We start from the raw sequence: 7755 nt of genomic DNA, 5'->3' as shown, positions 1-7755 counted from the left end.
TAATCTCAGTATACCCAGTTCTGCAGGCTTAAGGGATAATAAGAAGAAAGGCTAGTGAAAGAAGCTTACCTACATCTGAACACTATGCTTCTAAGACTTCAATGGAAACTAGCTTATTTATTATTAATTCTGGTTATTATTAACTCATTCATATACTCTCAGGTATATTCTGCTCCAAGAGTAATTTCAGTATTGTGTTTTCAAATTTCTTTAATACACAGTAAGTAGGTTGATGGAAGTCTCACCAGATGTAGGAAACAGTGTAACTTTTCATGAAATAATTAAAGAACAAATATTTCACTAATATAATATTACAATAATTGCATCAAGTGATTGCAATACACAAACACTTCAGAGAATACTGTTAGGTTTATTAAAGTAGGTAGCTGATAAAGGAAAATGCCATGCAGTAGTCAGGCAGGAGACAAAGTTTATTACCAAGAAGGTTGAAGTGGAGAAGGTTTCCATGTGGACAGCAGTTGAACTTGTGTCAGCCGGTTCTGATAGAAGGGGGGACCCCAGCCCAGCCCTGCCTTATCTAGGGCATGGAGCAGGGGAGGTGTGGCCAGGTGGATTAGGATGTGACCTCAGGGAAGGGGGAGGTAACTGCCTTCAGGTATGCTGGTTACCCAGGTAACTGGGTGGAGACTTAACCAGGTGAGGGGCATCTGCATGGAGCACTCCCAGGGCAGACCATACAAATACCTCACTGTCTTCAGTGTGCCCACACCTGAAACACACAAGCATTTTCTCCATGATTCCTTCACTTCCTTCTCAGAAGACTACTTGGGGATTAGATTCCTCAGGGCTGTCTGGTCAAAACATGGAGTGTTCTCTCTTAGAAGCCACAGGTCCTGGGACTCAAAGGTAATAGTTCCTTCCTCCCTTCTCAATGCTGCTTCTGAGTGACTTAGGTAATTTATTCTTCTAAAATGCTGTAATACAGCTACCCTACAAAGCCTTGGGGCCATTTGTGTGGAGATAATATTGGTACAGAGAGTTGAACAGCCTAAACAAAGGCTCAGAACTACTGAGGTGAGGACCTTCCATCCTGTAATAAGGTTTCAATAATAGATATCTTTGTCTTTTGTCCTGTGTGAGGTAAAACAGGTACAGTCAAATGGGGAGGATAAGAATATGAGGGAGGGCTATATGCTGTGCAGACTCCTGTTTCCTATTCAAGGTACTTTAAGATAAAGATACATCCACTCATTACTGGGCAGAAGCAGAAAGGGCCCATGGGCAAAATTATCCCATCTATACAATAGACAAGATGTCCTGACTTCATCCTAAGAAAGAGAGAGAGCCATGCATCTTTAAGGAAGCATAAAATAATCTCAAGGGGACATTTTACATTGAAACATGGAGAAAAGAGATTTTGAAAACCTTAGAAATATTAGGGTTGCTAGTTTATGTAGAAGAAAAGCCCAATTATGAATATTGATAGGAAGAATTTTTAAAATATAAACAGTTCATTGGAATTAACAGTAGGATTGTATGCTTTCTTTTAAATTCAAGGAGTGTGACAAAGCAGATTGTTTTATCCTGAAAAATATGGTCCAGAAAGAAGTAACTAGTTTTCATGTCAATAAAGTATTCAACATTTTAGTCCTACTTTTATGAATAAGATATATTTTATTTGTGGAAAACTAGAGGCAGGAGTTAATTTTTCATTATTAATCATTACTTTCTATTATTTTATAAATATGAGTGCTAAAAGTTTGAATATAATATACTGGAACCATGTTAGATGTAGGGGAAGTATTATGAATAGCAAAGCATGTCACAGGGTGATAGTCATCATCTATTCAGACCTTAGCTACCTAATTCAACAAAGTTTTCCTTAATGTTTTCCTGCTTCTAAGCCCTATTATAAAATACAAATGATTTTATAATAATTACACAAATAACATACTACATTGATTTTATGATTAAATTTTTTGGTCCCACAAGTCCAAACTTTAGAAAATTAAATTTAATACAGAAATATAATAGTAAAACTTTATTTAGATAAATGAAACAGCACTAAAATCATTAGAAGCAAAAAATAGTAAAGTATTAACTTATGGTCTATAACACATAATTTTACTTTGCCTTGTGAAAAAAGTACAAGACAGCATTCCTTTTTGCATTATTTTTATAAATAAATACAAGTAATATGGTAACATTAAAATGCTGTGTGGGGGCTGGGGATATAGCCTAGTGGCAAGAGTGCCTGCCTCGGATACACGAGGCCCTAGGTTCGATTTCCCAGCACCACATATACAGAAAACGGCCAGAAGCGGCGCTGTGGCTCAAGTGTCAGAGTGCTAGCCTTGAGCGGGAAGAAGCCAGGGACAGTGCTCAGGCCCTGAGTCCAAGGCCCAGGACTGGCCAAAAAAAAAAAAAAAATTAAAAAATTAAAATGCTGTGTGTTCATCAGAAAGTTCTGTGTTCAAAAGCAATGATACAAGGACCTTTTCTAAATGGCAATTAAAAGACCTGTATTGGTATTGAAGAATATTCTAGTTTGAATCTCTGGAAAATCACTTGCTTCACTTTGGCTCCTGCAAAAATTTTCTGGTATTCAAAACAGTACATCACATATCCATATAACAAAACTTGAATGAAGAAAAACAGAGAAGTCATGTGTCTCCAATTCCCCAAAATTTCTGTGTTGTAACTATGCATGGATATATTTAGAAGTGGGAGTGTTATGAAAGGAACTCTTAATCTGATCTCTACCTCTGACTTTTTGAAGTCAAGAGCGATAACTTCCAGATGCCAAAATTTACAATATCATATATTCTGTTACACAGTCTGAAAATCACTGAACCATCTCCTAACTTTCCTACAGGATAGATGGGCAGTGGTTAACATTCTCAAAGAAAGGAAATTCAACCTTAAGGGAAATATTAACACTGTAAGATCTCACTGAACAAGTAGTCCATCTAGGGATATTTAGAAAAAGTCATTGGTAATGGACATTCTTACTGAGGTGAGGTAGAATCTCAATGGTTTGATTTTCATTTCTTTTATCTCCAGTGATGCTGAGCACTTCTTCATGTGCCTTTTGGCCATTCTCATTTCCTCTTCAGAGAAGTTTCTCTTCAAGTTTTTAGCCCATTTATTCAGGGGGGCAGTTGTTTCAGAATTTGTTTTGGGGGAACTTTTTTGTTTTTAGTTCTAAGTATATCTTAGATATGAGGCCCATGTCTGTTGTATGGCCAGTAAGGATTTTCTCCCAGTCTGAGGGCTCTCTATTATATTGTTAGCTATATCATTTGCTGTGCAAAAGCTCTGCAATTTGATGCAATCCCATGTGTCCAACCTTTCTTTGATTTGCTGTGTTTCTGGGGCTTTATTAATAAAGTTTGGACTCATGTCATGGAGCCCTAGTGTTTCTCCTACTCCCTGTTGCAATGTTTTCAGGGTTTCTGCCTTTACCTGAAGGTCTTTGACCCATTTGGAGTTGATTCTAGTGCAGGGTGATATATAAGCAGATGCTGGTGGGGATGAGGCCAAAAGGGAACCCTACTACACTGCTAGTAGGTGTGTAAATTTGTTCAACCACTCTGGAAAGCAGTGTAGAGGTTCCTCAAAAGGCTAAACATAGAGCTCCCCTATGGCTCAGCAACCACGCATTTGGGCATTTGCCCAAAGTATTACAAGCAAGATCACACTAAAGCTACCAGCACAGCTATGTTTACTGCAGCACAGTTTGCCTTTGCTAAAATATGTAACCCACCTAGATCCCCCTCAGAAGATGAATGGACCAAGAAAATGTGGTACATACATATAATGGAATTCTATGCATCTATTAGAAGGAATGACTTAGCCCCATTCATGAGGAAATGGAAAGACTTGGAAAAAACCATACTAAATGAAGTCAGCCAGACCCAAAGAAACATAAACTCTATGGGTTCACGCATTGGAAACAATTAGTACTTGTCTAGGATAGTCCTAGCAGAGGAGCACAATAACTCAGTAGCAATGTACATATGATCACATAAGATGATCCTAAGTGAAATGAATTACAAGACTAGGAAATAAGTGGTTTGTCTTGGTTGTTGTTATTTCCAATGTACCCTATAAAATTATGCCTTTTTTCTTTTGTCTTTCCTCCCCTTGCTTTTACCCCGGTTGTCACTGTAACTGACATTGGAACACTGGGTATTGTATGTACATTTATTGGAACAAGGGGAGGGGAACACCAAAATGGAGAGACAAGGTATACAAGGCCAACCAATGCAACAGCAATACTTACAAGACAATATGCTGTAAACCCCCTGGACATTACAGGGGAGGGTGGAGAGGGAACCAGGAAGGGTGAGGAGGGAACCAGGGAAGAGGGAAGGTGGGAGAAAAATGAAGGAGGAGATAACAAGTTTGATAAGAAATGTACTCACTGCCTTACATATGTAACTGTAACCCTTCTGTACATTACTTTGACAATAAAAAAGTTTTTAAAAAAAGAAAATGAAAATGTCTTCGGATTATAGCTTTTTAATGCAGTACATTTCTTCTGAAGTAATACTTGAATTGTGTTCCCTTATTATTTACATTTAGGATCTCAGTATTTATAAAAATATTAGTCACAATCTACACAAGGGACTATTAGTCACAATGTTGTGATAATCTATTGCCAGATTATAAATTTGACTCCTTTCAATTAACAATACCTCCTGTGTTTACCTAGTTTTCTTCCCCCAGACTGATTCATTTTCACCCCTACAAAAAATGTTCTGGTATTGTTATAAGGTAAATTATTCAAGAAGCCACATTTTGAAGAATTGAATCTTGGAGTCTTTATTAGAATGCTAGCAGTGTCCAGGCAGCCAGCTGTTATAAAGGCCTGCAGCCTGCAGATACACATAAAATTGTTAAGAAACAGTCTAGAGAGGAAAGAAAAAACAAAAAAAAAACAAAAAAAAATACCAACAAACCAATTCAAATGCCATAGATAGCTGAAGTGGGTTGCTATGGTGACCAGAGATGAGCCAGTAGTCAAGACACAGGACACAAGCATGGAGACCTGTGGCATGACATAATGGCGCCTGAGCTATCTGTTCCTAAATAAGGTCAGGTCTGAGGGCAGGGTCACAGGAAACTCCCAGTCTCAGTCACTTGAGGTCAGGTTCAGTAACCTATAGGCCAAGTATCCAGCCTGTCTCCAGGGCTTCAGGAACACCCACCACCTGGGGGTGGTGGACTTCTCTTCCTCCAAGAATTTAGGCACATCCCTGAAAACAAGATGCCAGACCTTACAATTTACCATGTGGCCAAGATGGCAACAGCCAGACTTGACCTCCTCACTTCACTATATTTCAAAACAGTACATCAAATATCCATAAAAAATGCATAAAGAAAACAAAGAAGTCATGTATGTCTAATTCCCAAAACTGTGTTATAGCTGTGGAATTCAGTCAATTGGTCATACTTTCCTGGCTTCAAGAATAAATACAAATGACTTCAAACAGTGCTGATTCCATGCTGGTTTTGTTCAGTTGAAAGACAAATGTAGATTACATGCATTAGAGCATGCTTTATAGCCACCATGCCAGCAGGCAGATCATAGTAGTTGTCATTTTTGATGAGATACATTTACAGAGCAGAATGTATAAGAAATGGTTATTTTTGAGTAGATGTCAGAGGTAAAGCAAGGTTAGTTTGTTTTAGTGTTGTGAGGCTTCACCAGTTGTACAAGGTGGCACTATCTTCAGTTTTAGATGATTTACCTAGACAGTTTAGTGACAGGCATGATAAATTTGATGCCCATATGAAATATATGATGCCCTTAATTTGGGGTGACAGTAGCAAAGGACCAACATTTTCTACGTCTGCCATGGAGTAACTCTTGAGGCTTCAGAGTTAGAAGGGGGAATGTGGTCTATGAAAATACCATATAGAGGGAAATGGATTTGTGATTCAGCTTTCAGAACATTGCTCTGATCTTTGATACAGGAAGTCACTCAGTCATTCTTATTCAACATACTGAATCCTTTCACCTAGAGAACACACAGACTAATTGAAATGGGCTGGGAATAAATTGTAATATAATTCACTGAACTGAATTCTACCTTTCTGTGTGCAGGTACAGTCTCCAGATCTTCAATGTATTTTTCTTTTTTCATTATCTTCTCTCTAACCTTCATTCTCAACTTCATACATTCACCTCTGTTTCCTTGTATCTAGTATCTAGAGTTGTATACCGGATACCAGGTAAGCCTCAAACCCATGACAATAGTCACCAGCACTCAGTCAATTGAGCTAGATGTCTTTATTTAGCTGTGCACAGAGTCTTGCCACCACCCAGATGGTGACAAATAGTGCCAGAGCCAAATAGGGCTGGGCTTTTAAAGGCAAAAATGACATGTACCACTCACAGGTGGTCATTCGGTAAGAAACACAAGTACTACACACAGGTGGTTTTGCAAGTTGGGCAAAGCAAGCAGGCAAACATTCAGAAGCAGAATTGCTGTTAGTGACTAGATTCCAGTAAACAAAGCAATACAATTCTTGATTCTGGGTATGACTGGTCTTAGCCTTAAATCTTTCTCTTCCTGGAACTTCCCCTAAGCTGAGTGGTCTTCCTCATTCCTTTCTTTTGCCAAGGTCAAACAGCTCTAGGTCAACCTGATTAGGGCTCCTGTTTTTCATCTTAGGTTTACTCCTCCCCAGGCCCAGTATTTTGTCTAAGCCTGCTGTTTCTAGGGACTCAAAAAAGGGATTCCCCTATACTTTTCACTTGGTTTCCACATGTAGTATCTTAGTGACATGGCCAATGAATAAAAAAGTAATAAAAATCACACAGCAGAGAGCATAAGGAAGATGGTAGAAAGTCAACAGAGGAGCAGTAAGAAGCAGAGTTTTAAGGTCCCACTAAGCTACCCATGCCTAAAGAGTCACATCAAGTTAGCTATAGTTAGAGATTTATATCAAAGAAGAAAATTAAAAGCAGCCTTCATAAGAAGACAGATTTAAGTCCTGCCAGGGGCAGCAGTGGCATCAGCCAGGGGAACCCTGCAGTGGTGGCAGCAACAGAGATAGCATGCCTTTGTTGTAGGGAGTAGAGCTGACTCCTTTTTGATTAGGGAAACATGATAGGAAATGTTGGGGGTGATCAGAGCTGACTCCATCTTGATTATTAGGTCAACCTTACCCCAAAATTCTGCTTCGGTAAACGGCTTGCTTAACTTATTTGTTCCTTGCTCTACTCCCTGTGTCAACCCTCTATATCTGTGCTACGCTTTTACATTTATAAACCCCAACTCGAGGACTGTTGGCGTCACAGTGTCAGCGCCAGAGTCTGTGCTGCGTCCCTGGCCAGTCAGTTTGCTTTTTGCTTCCCCCCCCCCCCCCATCCATCTTTATGCTTGAGAGTGTCTGAGTGGTGGATGCTTGGAGGGATGTGGAATCTCCTCCCTCGAACCGTAACATCTTCAGACTTTCTGCTTATCTCAGTGTGATTTTAAACACCAGGAATGGGAATCCACATTCCAGCCGGCCACAGACAGAGGCAAAGAACCGGTGGTCCGAAACATCAAGGAAAAAATGTAAGTACCCCACAAAAGACACCCTCCCTCCCTCCCAGAGAAAAGCGGAAGTAAATACTCCCCATGCCCAAGAAGAATACCCTTTTTGAAGGTGTCATAGAGTCTGTCAGAGCTCCTGGCCAGTAACACTTGCCAGAGAATTGGCAACATTCTTGTAGAGGGCAAAAGAATCTGATATCCATGTACCTCCCTTCTCTGGGGGGAGGCGGGGAAAGAATCC

This window comes from Perognathus longimembris, chromosome 11 (genome assembly GCF_023159225.1).
Source record: "Perognathus longimembris pacificus isolate PPM17 chromosome 11, ASM2315922v1, whole genome shotgun sequence".
NCBI classification, from domain to species: Eukaryota; Metazoa; Chordata; class Mammalia; order Rodentia; family Heteromyidae; genus Perognathus; species Perognathus longimembris.
Note: the sequence above shows the minus strand (reverse complement) of the source record.